The following is a 12500-nucleotide window of genomic DNA, read 5'->3' as shown; positions in this document are numbered from 1 at the left end:
CCTGGGTACTTTCAAACTGACACCGCTAGCCAAAAAATGTTCTGAAAAACGAGTTCCCGAAAATCTCCGGGCACCCCGCCAACCCCCCCTGCCAGAAAATGCACGTGTCCACCTCGGCGGGGTGCGGCCCGGTAGTCCTACCGAGAATGAGGCCTGGGGGGCCCGCAAAACGGGTCAATCGCAACTCCATGCGGGCTACCGGCGGCAACTCATTAACCAGCCTCCGGACACTTGTGCCAGAAAATGCAGGTGCCCACCTCGGCGGGACGGATCCACCAACCTCTGCGGGAAACCATGCACCGAGCCTGGCGACCGCCGACCGGATCTGACTTCATAGACTTCCGTCTGTGCTCACATTTTTGCTCTGCGGGCACAGGGAGCCTCCAAGTCGGCAGCACAACCGCACCCTCGGGTGCTGGCTTTTCACTGGTTCACCATTTACTGCCGGCTCACACCTGGGCCACCCTCCCGTGGCCAGAGCCTGAGCCTAGTGCGGCTTAATCTCCCACCGTGCCCCGTTTGATGGACCCTCTCTGCGGCCAGAGGCTAAGTCAAGTTCGGCTAACTCTGCCACCGTGCCCGTCGGCTGGACCATCTCTCTTGCCAGAGACTAAGTCCAGTTTGGTTAATGATTTACCAGAGCTCCGTTCAGCGCGGCCGATGGTCTCAACCATTCCGGCCGCCGGCGGAGCTCCACCCGGGGCTGCAACCGGGTGAGGTCCGGGCCCTCGGTCGTGCCCGTCGGCTGGACCATCTCTCTTGCCAGAGACTAAGTCCAGTTTGGTTAATGATTTACCAGAGCTCCGTTCAGCGCGGCCGATGGTCTCAACCATTCCGGCCGCCGGCGGAGCTCCACCCGGGGCTGCAACCGGGTGAGGTCCGGGGCCCTCGGTCGTGCCCGTCGGCTGGACCATCTCTCTTGCCAGAGACTAAGTCCAGTTTGGTTAATGATTTACCAGACCTCCGTTCAGCGCGGCCGATGGTCTCAACCATTCCGGCCGCCGGCGGAGCCCCACCCGGGGCTGCAACCGGGTGAGGTCCGGGCCCTCGGTCGTGCCCGTCGGCTGGACCATCTCTCTTGCCAGAGACTAAGTCCAGTTTGGTTAATGATTTACCAGACCTCCGTTCAGCGCGGCCGATGGTCTCAACCATTCCGGCCGCCGGCGGAGCCCCACCCGGGGCTGCAGCCGGGTGAGGTCCGGGCCCTCGGTCGTGCCCGTCGGCTGGACCATCTCTCTTGCCAGAGACTAAGTCCAGTTTGGTTAATGATTTACCAGACCTCCGTTCAGCGCGGCCGATGGTCTCAACCATTCCGGCCGCCGGCGGAGCCCCACCCGGGGCTGCAACCGGGTGAGGTCCGGGCCCTCGCTCGAGGGGAAGGCACCCCCGGCCGCGGCCGGTGCCCAGGCCGCCGCTTTTCCGACGGCCGAAAAAGTCGGAAAAACGGCCGAAAATCCGGAGAAATACTAGCCCATTCTGGCCGAACGGCCGTCGGGGCGGCGGCCCGGTGCGGTCCCGGCAGACCTGGGGGCTCGAGCGGGGCCCTGTTTCGATTTTCCGCCTTCAATGCAGCAAAGTCAAAACTGGTTAATGAGTTGCCACATGTCATTGCCATCGCCTTCCTGCTATTCTGCAGGTACCCCGCCAACCCCCCGTGCCAGAAAATGCAAGTGGCCACCTCGGCGGGGTGTGCCCCGGTAGTCCTACCGGGGAAGGGGCCCGGAGGCCCCGCAAAACGGTTCAATCTCAACTCCATCCCCACTTCCGGGGGTAACTGGTTAACCAGCCTCGGGACTCCCCTGCCAGAAAATGCGAGTGGCCACCTCGGCGGGACGGATCCGCCGAGCTCTGCGGGAAACCGTGCACCCTGCCCCGCCACCACCGACCGGATCTGACTTCATAGAGCTCCGTGCGGCTCCCATTTTTGCTCTGCGGGGCCAGGGAGCCTCCGAATCGGAAGGACTACCGCCATCGCGGGTGCATCACTGCTGCCGGGTGGCCACGGCCTGCCAGCCCTCACCTGGACCCCCCCTCCTGCGCCAGGGGCCAAGTCCAGGTTGGTTAATGAGTTACCCGAGCTCCGTTCAGCGCGGCCGATGGTCTCAACCATTCCGGCCGCCGGCGGAGCTCCTCCGGGGCTGCAAACGGGTGAATTCCGGGCCCTCGCTCGAGGGGAAGGCACCCCCGGCCGCGGCCGGTGGCCAGGCCGCCGCTTTTCCGACGTCCGAAAAAGTCGGAAAAACGGCCAAAAATCCGGAGAAATACTAGCCCATTCTGGCCGAACGGCCGTCGGGGCGGCGGCCCGGTGCGGTCCCGGCAGACCTGGGGGCTCGAGCGGGGCCCTGTTTCGATTTTCCGCCTTCAATGCAGCAAAGTCAAAACTGGTTAATGAGTTGCCACATGTCATTGCCATCGCCTTCCTGCTATTCTGCAGGTACCCCGCCAACCCCCCGTGCCAGAAAATGCAAGTGGCCACCTCGGCGGGAACACCTCCGGTAGTCATGCCGCCGAAGAGGTCCCGACGGCGGCATGAGGGGGTCAAATCCATCCCGATGGGGACCGACGGTTCTTTTTAAAAACGCGTTTTTTCGCGATTTCAACGGCCGGGCCGCCTCGCCCCGGGTCGCCACGACCCCGAACCGCCACCCGCCGGTCGCCGAAGCCGATAGAGCGCCGCCTACCGGTCATCAAATAATTGGTTAATGAGTTCCCCCGAAGTTGGTTAATGTTTTCCCGGCTGTTGCTTAGTCTGATCCCCGCAGCTCCTGATACTAAGGGCAGCTGCTTAATGTACTGCCCCCTGTTGGACAATGGCTTCCCCGCCGTTGGTTGATGCTTTACCGGCCTCTGGTGGATGTTTTCCCGAAACTGGTTAATGAGTTCCCACGAAACTGGTTAATGAGTTCCCACGAAGTTGTTTTCCCCGCTGCTGGTTCATTTGCACCCCGCTGCTCCTGATACTGAGGGCAGCTGCTTAACGTGCTCCCCCCTGTTGGACGAAGGCTTCCCCGCCGTTGGTTGATGCTTTCCCCGCCTCTGGTGGATGTTTTCCCGAAACTGGTTAATGAGTTCCCCCGAAACTGGTTAATGAGTTCCCACGAAGCTGTTTTCCCCGCTGCTGGTTCATTTGTACCCCGCTGCTCCTGATACTAAGGGCAGCTGCTTAATGTGCTCCCGCCTGTTGGACAATGGCTTCCCCGCCGCTGGTTGATGTTTTCCCCGCCTTTGGTGGAAGGTTTCCCGAAACTGGTTAATGAGTTCCCCCGAAACTGGTTAATGAGTTCCCACGAAACTGGTTAATGAGTTCCCCCGCGGTTGGTTGATCTTTTCCCGGCTGTTGCTTAATCTGATCCCCGCTGCTCCTGATACTTAGGGCAGCTGCTTAATGTACTGCCCCCTGTTGGACAATGGCTTCCCCGCCGTTGGTTGATGCTTTCCCCGCCTCTGGTGGATGTTTTCCCGAAACTGGTTAATGAGTTCCCACGAAACTGGTTAATGAGTTCCCACGAAGTTGTTTTCCCCGCTGCTGGTTCATTTGTACCCCGCTGCTCCTGAGACTAAGGGCAGCTGCTTAATGTGCTCCCCACTGTTGGACAAAGGCTTCCCGGCCGTTGGTCGATGCTTTCCCCGCCTTTGGTGGAGGATTTCCCGAAACTGGTTAATGAGTTCCCCAGAAACTGGTTAATGAGTTCCCACGAAACTGGTTAATGAGTTCCCCCGCGGTTGGCTGATCTTTTCCCGGCTGTTGCTTAATCTGATCCCCGCGGCTCCTGATACTAAGGGCAGCTGCTTAATGTGCTCCCCACTGTAGGACAATGGCTTCCCCGCCGTTGGTTGATGCTTTCCCCGCCTCTGGTTGATGTTTTCCCGAAACTGGTTAATGAGTTCCCACGAAACTGGTTAATGAGTTCCCACGAAGTTGCTTTCCCCGCTGCTGGTTCATTTGTACCCCGCTGCTCCTGATACTAAGGGCAGCTGCTTAATGTGCTCCCCCCTGTTGGACAGTGGCTTCCCCGCCGTTGGTTCATGCTTTCCCCGCCTTTGGTGGAGGTTTTCCCGAAACTGGTTAATGAGTTCCCAGGAAACTGGTTAATGAGTTCCCACGGAACTGGTTAATGAGTTCCCCCGCGGTTGTTTGATCTTTTCCCGGCTGTTGCTTAATCTGATCCCCGCTGCTCCTGAGACTAAGGGCAGCTGCTTAATGTGCTCCCCACTGTTGGACAATGGCTTCCCCGCCGTTGGTTGATGTTTTCCCCGCCTCTGGTGGACGTTTTCCCGAAACTGGTTAATGAGTTCCCCCGAAACTGGTTAATGAGTTCCCACGAAGTTGCTTTCCCCGCTGCTGGTTCATTTGTACCCCGCTGCTCCTGATACTAAGGGCAGCTGCTTAATGTGCTCCCCCCTGTTGGACAGTGGCTTCCCCGCCGTTGGTTCATGCTTTCCCCGCCTTTGGTGGAGGTTTTCCCGAAACTGGTTAATGAGTTCCCACGAAACTGGTTAATGAGTTCCCACGGAACTGGTTAATGAGTTCCCCCGCGGTTGTTTGATCTTTTCCCGGCTGTTGCTTAATCTGATCCCCGCTGCTCCTGATACTAAGGGCAGCTGCTTAATGTGCTCCCCACTGTTGGACAATGGCTTCCCCGCCGTTGGCTGATGCCTTCCCCGCCTTTGGGTGGACGTTTTCCCGAAACTGGTTAATGAGTTCCCACGAAACTGGTTAATGAGTTCCCACGGAGTTGTTTTCCCCGCTGCTGGTTCATTTGTACCCCGCTGCTCCTGATACTAAGGGCAGCTGCTTAATGTACTCCCCCCTGTTGGACAATGGCTTCCCCGCCGTTGGTGCATGTTTTCCCCGCCTTTGGTGAAAGTTTTCCCGAAACTGGTTAATGAGTTCCCACGAAACTGGTTAATGAGTTCCCCCGCGGTTGGCTGATCTTTTCCCGGCTGTTGCTTACTCTGATCCCCGCTGCTCCTGATACTAAGGGCAGCTGCTTAATGTGCTCCCGTCTGTTGGACAATGGCTTCCCCGCCGTTGGTTGATGCTTTCCCCGCCTTTGGTGGACGTTTTCCCGAAACTGGTTAATGAGTTCCCACGAAACTGGTTAATGAGTTCCCACGAAACTGGTTAATGAGTTCCCCCGCGGTTGGCTGATCTTTTCCCGGCTGTTGCTTAATCTGATCCCCGCTGCTCCTGATACTAAGGGCAGCTGCTTAATGTGCTCCCCACTGTTGGACAATGGCTTCCCCGCCGTTGGCTGATGCTTTCCCCGCCTTTGGTGGACGTTTTCCCGAAACTGGTTAATGAGTTCCCACGAAACTGGTTAATGAGTTCCCACGGAGTTGTTTTCCCCGCTGCTGGTTCATTTGTACCCCGCTGCTCCTGATACTAAGGGCAGCTGCTTAATGTGCTCCCCCCTGTTGGACAATGGCTTCCCCGCCGCTGGTTGATGTTTTCCCCGCCATTGGTGGACGTTTTCCCGAAACTGGTTAATGAGTTCCCACGAAACTGGTTAATGAGTTCCCCCGCGGTTGGCTGATCTTTTCCCGGCTGTTGCTTACTCTGATCCCCGCTGCTCCTGATACTAAGGGCAGCTGCTTAATGTGCTCCCGTCTGTTGGACAATGGCTTCCCCGCCGTTGGTTGATGCTTTCCCCGCCTTTGGTGGACGTTTTCCCGAAACTGGTTAATGAGTTCCCACGAAACTGGTTAATGAGTTCCCACGAAACTGGTTAATGAGTTCCCCCGCGGTTGGCTGATCTTTTCCCGGCTGTTGCTTAATCTGATCCCCGCTGCTCCTGATACTAAGGGCAGCTGCTTAATGTGCTCCCCACTGTTGGACAATGGCTTCGCCGCCGTTGGTTGATGCTTTCCCCGCCTTTGGTGGATGTTTTCCCGAAACTGGTTAATGAGTTCCCACGAAACTGGTTAATGAGTTCCCACGAAGTTGTTTTCCCCGCTGCTGGTTCATTTGTACCCCGCTGCTCCTGATACTAAGGGCAGCTGCTTAATGTGCTCCCCCCTGTTGGACAAAGGCTTCCCCGCCGTTGGTTGATGCTTTCCCCGCCTCTGGTTGAAGTTTTCCCGAAACTGGTTAATGAGTTCCCACGAAACTGGTTAATGAGTTCCCCCGCGGTTGGCTGTTCTTTTCACGGCTGTTGCTTCATCTGATCCCCGCTGCTCCTGATACTAAGGGCAGCTGCTTAATGTGCTCCCGTCTGTTGGAAAATGGCCTCCCCGCCGTTGGTTGATGCTTTCCCCGCCTCTGGTGGATGTTTTCCCGAAACTGGTTAATGAGTTCCCACGAAACTGGTTAATGAGTTCCCACGAAACTGGTTAATGAGTTCCCCCGCGGTTTCCTGATCTTTTCCCGGCTGCTGCTAAATCTGATCCCCGCTGCTCCTGATACTAAGGGCAGCTGCTTAATGTGCTCCCCCCTGTTGGACAATGGCTTCCCCGCCGTTGGTTGATGTTTTCCCCGCCTTTGGTGGACGTTTTCCCGAAACTGGTTAATGAGTTCCCCCGAAACTGGTTAATGAGTTCCCACGAAGCTGTTTTCCCCGCTGCTGGTTCATTTGTACCCCGCTGCTCCTGATACTAAGGGCAGCTGCTTAATGTGCTCCCCCCTGTTGGACAAAGGCTTCCCCGCCGTTGGTGCATGTTTTCCCAGCCTTTGGTGGAAGTTTTCCCGAAACTGGTTAATGAGTTCCCACGAAACTGGTTAATGAGTTCCCCCGCGGTTCGCTGTTCTTTTCACGGCTGTTGCTTCATCTGATCCCCGCTGCTCCTGATATTAAGGGCAGCTGCTTAATGTGCTCCCCCCTGTTGGACAATGGCTTCCCCGCCGTTGGTGCATGTTTTCCCCGCCTTTGGTGGAAGTTTTCCCGAAAGTGGTTAATGAGTTCCCCCGAAACTGGTTAATGAGTTCCCACGAAACTGGTTAATGAGTTCCCACGAAGCTGTTTTCCCCGCTGCTGGTTCATTTGTACCCCGCTGCTCCTGATACTAAGGGCAGCTGCTTAATGTGCTCCCCCCTGTTGGACAATGGCTTCCCCGCCGTTGGTTCATGTTTTCCCCGCCTTTGGTGGAAGGTTTCCCGAAACTGGTTAATGAGTTCCCACGAAACTGGTTAATGAGTTCCCACGGAGTTGTTTTGCCCGCTGCTGGTTCATTTGTACCCCGCTGCTCCTGATACTAAGGGCAGCTGCTTAATGTACTCCCCCCTGTTGGACAATGGCTTCCCCGCCGTTGGTGCATGTTTTCCCCGCCTTTGGTGGAAGGTTTCCCGAAACTGGTTAATGAGTTCCCAGGAAACTGGTTAATGAGTTCCCACGGAGTTGTTTTCCCCGCTGCTTGTTCATTTGTACCCCGCTGCTCCTGATACTAAGGGCAGCTGCTTAATGTGCTCCCCACTGCTGGACAATGGCTTCCCCGCCGTTGGTTGATGCTTTCCCCGCCTTTGGTGGATGTTTTCCCGAAACTGGTTAATGAGTTCCCACGAAACTGGTTAATGAGTTCCCACGAAACTGGTTAATGAGTTCCCACGAAGCTGTTTTCCCCGCTGCTGGTTCATTTGTACCCCGCTGCTCCTGATACTAAGGGCAGCTGCTTAATGTGCTCCCCACTGTTGGACAATGGCTTCCCCGCCGTTGGTTCATGTTTTCCCCGCCTTTGGTGGAAGTATTCCCGAAACTGGTTAATGAGTTCCCACGAAACTGGTTAATGAGTTCCCCCGCGGTTGGCTGATCTTTTCCCGGCTGTTACTTAATCTGATCCCCGCTGCTCCTGATACTAAGGGCAGCTACTTAATGTGCTCCCCACTGTTGGACAAGGGCTTCCCGGCCGTTGGTTCATGCTTTCCCCGCCTTTGGTGGAGGTTTTCCCGAAACTGGTTAATGAGTTCCCACGAAACTGGTTAATGAGTTCCCCCGCGGTTGGCTGATCTTTTCCCGGCTGTTGCTTCATCTGATCCCCGCTGCTCCTGATACTAAGGGCAGCTGCGTAATGTGCTCCGCCCGGTTGGACAATGGCTTCCCCGCCGTTGGTTGATGCTTTCCCCGCCTTTGGTGGAAGTTTTCCCGAAACTGGTTAATGAGTTCCCACGAAACTGGTTAATGAGTTCCCACGAAACTGGTTAATGAGTTCCCACGAAGCTGTTTTCCCCGCTGCTGGTTCATTTGTACCCCGCTGCTCCTGATACTAAGGGCAGCTGCTTAATGTGCCCCCCACTGTTGGACAATGGCTTCCCCGCCGTTGGTTCATGTTTTCCCCGCCTTTGGTGGAAGTATTCCCGAAACTGGTTAATGAGTTCCCACGAAACTGGTTAATGAGTTCCCCCGCGGTTGGCTGATCTTTTCCCGGCTGTTACTTAATCTGATCCCCGCTGCTCCTGATACTAAGGGCAGCTACTTAATGTGCTCCCCACTGTTGGACAAGGGCTTCCCGGCCGTTGGTTCATGCTTTCCCCGCCTTTGGTGGAGTTTTTCCCGAAACTGGTTAATGAGTTCCCACGAAACTGGTTAATGAGTTCCCCCGCGGTTTCCTGATCCTTTCCCGGCTGTTGCTTAATCTGATCCCCGCTGCTCCTGACACTAAGGGCAGCTGCTTAATGTGCTCCCCACTGTTGGACAATGGCTTCCCCGCCGTTGGTTGATGTTTTCCCCGCCTTTGGTGGACGTTTTCCCGAAACTGGTTAATGAGTTCCCACGAAACTGGTTAATGAGTTCCCACGGAACTGGTTAATGAGTTCCCCCGCGGTTGGTTGATCTTTTCCCGGCTGTTGCTTAATCTGATCCCCGCTGCTCCTGATACTAAGGGCAGCTGCTTAATGTGCTCCCCCCTGTTGGACAATGGCTTCCCCGCCGTTGGTTGATGTTTTCCCCGCCTTTGGTGGACGTTTTCCCGAAACTGGTTAATGAGTTCCCCCGAAACTGGTTAATGAGTTCCCACGAAGTTGTTTTCCCCGCTGCTGGTTCATTTGTACCCCGCTGCTCCTGATACTAAGGGCAGCTGCTTAATGTGCTCCCCCCTGTTGGACAATGGCTTCCCCGCCGCTGGTTGATGTTTTCCCCGCCTTTGGTGGACGTTTTCCCGAAACTGGTTAATGAGTTCCCACGAAACTGGTTAATGAGTTCCCACGGAGTTGTTTTCCCCGCTGCTTGTTCATTTGTACCCCGCTGCTCCTGATACTAAGGGCAGCTCCTTAATGTGCTCCCCACTGCTGGACAAAGGCTTCCCCGCCGTTGGTCGATGCTTTCCCCGCCTTTGGTGGAGGATTTCCCGAAACTGGTTAATGAGTTCCCCAGAAACTGGTTAATGAGTTCCCAGGAAACTGGTTAATGAGTTCCCCCGCGGTTGGCTGATCTTTTCCCGGCTGTTGCTTAATCTGATCCCCGCGGCTCCTGATACTAAGGGCAGCTGCTTAATGTGCTCCCCACTGTAGGACAATGGCTTCCCCGCCGCTGGTTGATGTTTTCCCCGCCATTGGTGGACGTTTTCCCGAAACTGGTTAATGAGTTCCCACGAAACTGGTTAATGAGTTCCCACGGAGTTTTTTTCCCCGCTGCTGGTTCATTTGTACCCCGCTGCTCCTGATACTAAGGGCAGCTGCTTAATGTGCTCCCCCCTGTTGGACAATGGCTTCCCCGCCGTTGGTGCATGTTTTCCCCGCCTTTGGTGGAAGGTTTCCCGAAACTGGTTAATGAGTTCCCAGGAAACTGGTTAATGAGTTCCCACGGAGTTGTTTTCCCCGCTGCTTGTTCATTTGTACCCCGCTGCTCCTGATACTAAGGGCAGCTGCTTAATGTGCTCCCCCCTGTTGGACAATGGCTTCCCCGCCGTTGGTGCATGTTTTCCCCGCCTTTGGTGGAAGGTTTCCCGAAACTGGTTAATGAGTTCCCAGGAAACTGGTTAATGAGTTCCCACGGAGTTGTTTTCCCCGCTGCTTGTTCATTTGTACCCCGCTGCTCCTGATACTAAGGGCAGCTGCTTAATGTACTCCCCCCTGTTGGACAATGGCTTCCCCGCCGTTGGTGCATGTTTTCCCCGCCTCTGGTTGATGTTTTCCCGAAACTGGTTAATGAGTTCCCACGAAACTGGTTAATGAGTTCCCACGAAGCTGTTTTCCCCGCTGCTGGTTCATTTGTGCACCGATGCTCCTGATACTAAGGGCAGCTGCTTAATGTGCTCCCCCCTGTTGGACAATGGCTTCCCCGCCGTTGGTTCATGTTTTCCCCGCCTTTGGTGGAGGTTTCCCCGAAACTGGTTAATGAGTTCCCACGAAACTGGTTAATGAGTTCCCAGGAAACTGGTTAATGAGTTCCCCCGCGGTTGGCTGATCTTTTCCCGGCTGTTGCTTAATCTGTTCCCCGCTGCTCCTGAGACTAAGGGCAGCTGCTTGATGTGCTCCCCACTGTTGGACAAAGGCTTCCCCGCCGTTGGTTGATGCTTTCCCCGCCTTTGGTGGAAGTTTTCCCGAAACTGGTTAATGAGTTCCCACGAAACTGGTTAATGAGTTCCCAGGAAACTGGTTAATGAGTTCCCCCGCGGTTTCCTGATCTTTTCCCGGCTGTTGCTTAATCTGATCCCCGCTGCTCCTGATACTAAGGGCAGCTGCTTAATGTGCTCCCCCCTGTTGGACAATGGCATCCCCGCCGTTGTTTGATGTTTTCCCCGCCTTTGGTTGATGTTTTCCCGAAACTGGTTAATGAGTTCCCACGAAACTGGTTAATGAGTTCCCACGAAACTGGTTAATGAGTTCCCACGAAGTTGTTTTCCCCGCTGCTGGTTCATTTGTACCCCGCTGCTCCTGATACTAAGGGCAGCTGCTTAATGTGCTCCCCCCTGTTGGACAATGGCTTCCCCGCCGTTGGTGCATGTTTTCCCCGCCTTTGGTGGAAGTTTTCCCGAAACTGGTTAATGAGTTCCCACGAAACTGGTTAATGAGTTCCCCCGCGGTTGGCTGATCTTTTCCCGGCTGTTGCTTAATCTGATCCCCGCTGCTCCTGATACTAAGGGCAGCTGCTTAATGTGCTCCCCCCTGTTGGACAATGGCTTCCCCGCCGTTGGTGCATGTTTTCCCCGCCTTTGGTGGATGTTTTCCCGAAACTGGTTAATGAGTTCCCACGAAACTGGTTAATGAGTTCCCCCGCGGTTGGTTGATCTTTTCCCGGCTGTTGCTTAATCTGATCCCCGCTGCTCCTGATACTAAGGGCAGCTGCTTAATGTGCTCCCGTCTGTTGGACAATGGCTTCCCCGCCGCTGGTTCATGTTTTCCCCGCCTTTGCTGGACGTTTTCCCGAAACTGGTTAATGAGTTCCCACGAAACTGGTTAATGAGTTCCCTGGAAACTGGTTAATGAGTTCCGCCGCGGTTGGCTGATCTTTTCCCGGCTGTTGCTTAATCTCTTCCCCGCTACTCCTGAGACTAAGGGCAGCTGCTTAGTGTACTCCCCGTTGTTGGTTCCTGGCTTCCCCAGTGTTTTGCCTGCCGTTGGTTCATGTCTTCCCGATATTTCGTTCATGTTTTCCCCCGAAGTTGGTGAATGTTTTCCCGGCTGTTGGATAATCTGTTCCCCGCTGCTCCTGAGACTAAGGGCAACTGCTTAATGTACTCCCCGCTGGTGGTTAATGGCTTCCCCGGTGTTTGTTCATGTTTTCGCGGTTAGGGTTAGGGTTCGGGTTAGGGTTAGGGTCAAGGCACAGGCAGAAACACGCCCTTACTACACACTCCATGCTCACAAGCACTCCACATTGACTCTCCACGCCCGCACAGGCGCCCCTCACGCCGGCCACACTTTCAAATTGCTCCGTTAGGGTTAGGGTTAGGGTTAGGGCTAGGGCTCGGGTTAGGGTTCGGGTGACGGCTACGGTTAGGGTTAGCGCTAGGGTTAGGGTTAGTGTTAGGGTCAAGGCACAGGCAGAAACACGCCCTTACAACACACTCCATGCTCACAAGGACTCCACATTGACTCTCCACGCCCGCACAGGCGTCCCTCACGCCGGCCACACTTTCAAATTGCTCCCTTCGGGTTAGGCTTAGGGTTAGGCTAGGGTTAGGGTTAGGGCTAGGGCTCGGGCTAGGGTTAGGCTTAGTGTTAGGGTTAGTGTTAGGGTTAGGGCTAGCGTTAGGGCTATGGTTAGGGTTAGGGCCACGGTTAGGGTTAGGGTTAGGGTTAGGGCTAGTGTTAGGGTTAGGGTTAGGGTTAGTGTTAGGGTGAGGGCTAGGGTTAGGGCTTTGGTTAGGGTTAGGGTTAGGGCCACGGTTAGGGTTAGGGTTAGGGTTTGGGCTAGGGTTAGGGTTAGGGTTAGGGTTAGTGTTAGGGTTAGGGCTAGGGTTAGGGCTTTGGTTAGGTTTAGGGTTAGGGTTTGGGCTAGGGCCACGGTTAGGGTTAGGGTTAGGGTTTGGGCTAGGGTTAGGGTTAGGGTTAGGGTTAGTGTTAGGGTTAGGGTTAGGGCTTTGGTTAGGGTTAGGGTTAGGGTTTGGGCTAGGGTTAGGGTTAGTGT

The sequence above is a fragment of the Mustelus asterias genome, unplaced genomic scaffold (assembly GCF_964213995.1).
Source record: "Mustelus asterias unplaced genomic scaffold, sMusAst1.hap1.1 HAP1_SCAFFOLD_424, whole genome shotgun sequence".
Classification (NCBI taxonomy): Eukaryota; Metazoa; Chordata; class Chondrichthyes; order Carcharhiniformes; family Triakidae; genus Mustelus; species Mustelus asterias.
This window is presented reverse-complemented; position numbering follows the sequence as displayed.